Below are 1,829 nucleotides of genomic sequence, written 5' to 3' on the forward strand. Positions count from 1 at the left end.
TTATATATTTGACAGTAATGACAAGACAACCAAAATTCCAATGACTTCAAAATTCAGTGTTTATACCCACTAATAACAGGGTTGCATACAGTTGACATGATGATAGCCGACCATTTATATCCTTGAACCTCCTCTACCAATCCAACCTTTATTATCAGATCCAAGCTTTGGTAAAGAATTCTGATTCTCTCAGCCTTTGAAACTGACAAAACCTAAAGAGATTATAAACTGAATGTTACAAACCTGGGCAATTGTTTTTACATGTAAAAGTGCAAACCAAATATCAACAAATTGTACAGTTCTATACCCCATTTTCTCTAAAATATCATCAATCATATTATAGACCTGATTTTGAATGTTACATGAGGGGAGAAAAGGTCAATGCATATCGAGATGGCAATTTTTCAGAGGGGGAAAAATATCCTCCATCCCCACCCAAATCCACAGCAATGACAGAGAAGTTAGATTTTGTAAAGAAGTAAAGATATATCTGCACCTAAAAGTGAGGTAACTATCTCCATGGACCGATTGGGGATCCCGACTACAGAGGGAAAAAGGATTGGAAGCTACACACAGCCTCTTAAGCTTCAGAAACAAAAAAGTTAGTTGCTGAGGCCAGAAAGGCTTGGGCAGGGTCAGAAGGTAGGTTCACTCCCTGGGAGGAGCTGAGAGGCAGAAGCAGTAACAGTGTTTCTGTTATTTCTGCAGCTGCAGGCAGTCATGGGGGCAGTTGTTTTCCTGAGGCGTGATTACCCCAGGTTCCGTACATTTTATTTTATTTTAATGTGGAATGCTTCACAAATTTGCAAGTCATCCTTACCCAGGGACCATGCTAATCTTCTATCATTCAATTTTAGTATATGTGGTGCCAAGACGATCACCCAGGTTCAGTACTAAGCCTCTTGTTTATGGTTAAGCTTTTGTGAAATAGTAAACATTTTGACTCCCAGCAGAGTATTCTTTTTTTTTCTTTCCCTCCCTCCTTTCCTCCACCCTGTTCTCTCCCTTGGCCCCCTCTTTCTCTTTTTTTCCCATAGCTTTATTGAGATATAATGGCCATCTGACATTGTGTAGGTTTACGATGTAAAACTTCATGATTTGATATGTGTATGTATTGCAAGATGATTATCACAACGCTGTTAGTTGATAGCTCAGTCACCGCATATTACATTTTTCTTTATGGTGACATTTAAAAATACTCTCTTTGCAACTTCCAAGAATATAATACAGCACTGTTAACTATAGTCACCCTGCTGCATGTCAGACCCTCAGAAGTTATTCATCCTATAAGTGGAAGTTTGTACACTTAGATGAACATCTCCTCATTTCCTGGAACTCCAGCCCCAGGCGCACCTTTGTACTGTTTCTATGAGTTCGGCTTTTTTGGGTTCCAAATAAAAGTGAGATCATAAAGTATTCTGTCGTGGCCATTACGTCTCTGAAGTTTGAGGTCTCCTGTCTCACAAGGTGCAAACGCCAAGTCAAAAACGGGAATTTCAGAGCAACAGTGGACCAGGCAGAATCCCCAGGAACTCTTATTAAAATGCCCTCATTGGAGCCCAAACTAAGAGCCAAAGCCTCGGGACGTCAGGGTGTGGCCCAGAAATCCAGATTTCTCTCCCAAAAATTCACCCCCACTGAGGGTATTGGATACTGATAGCTTTTAGGACTTAACCCAAGTTCCCCACGTGCACCTGCGCCCTTGCAGCCAGACGGGTCCGCCCGGCCGTAGCGGAGACGGTGAGGAGCTGGGGGCGCGGCCAGATCGGCTGTGGATCAGGCAGAAGCCGGGCGCATCGGAAGCGCAGCCAGTCAGCCGCGGACTCCGC

The 1,829-nt window shown here is 43.1% G+C and overlaps 1 non-coding gene across 1 annotated transcript; it reads right to left on the reverse strand.

Moving 5' to 3' along the window:
- Positions 1–779: 779 nt before the first annotated feature.
- On the reverse strand, positions 780–881 carry LOC118935172 (U6 spliceosomal RNA). Its single transcript, XR_005033704.2, has one exon. It is a non-coding gene; the product is annotated as a U6 spliceosomal RNA (small nuclear RNA).
- Positions 882–1,829: the final 948 nt, after the last annotated feature.

The sequence above is a fragment of the Manis pentadactyla genome, chromosome X (genome assembly GCF_030020395.1).
Source record: "Manis pentadactyla isolate mManPen7 chromosome X, mManPen7.hap1, whole genome shotgun sequence".
NCBI classification, from domain to species: domain Eukaryota; kingdom Metazoa; phylum Chordata; class Mammalia; order Pholidota; family Manidae; genus Manis; species Manis pentadactyla.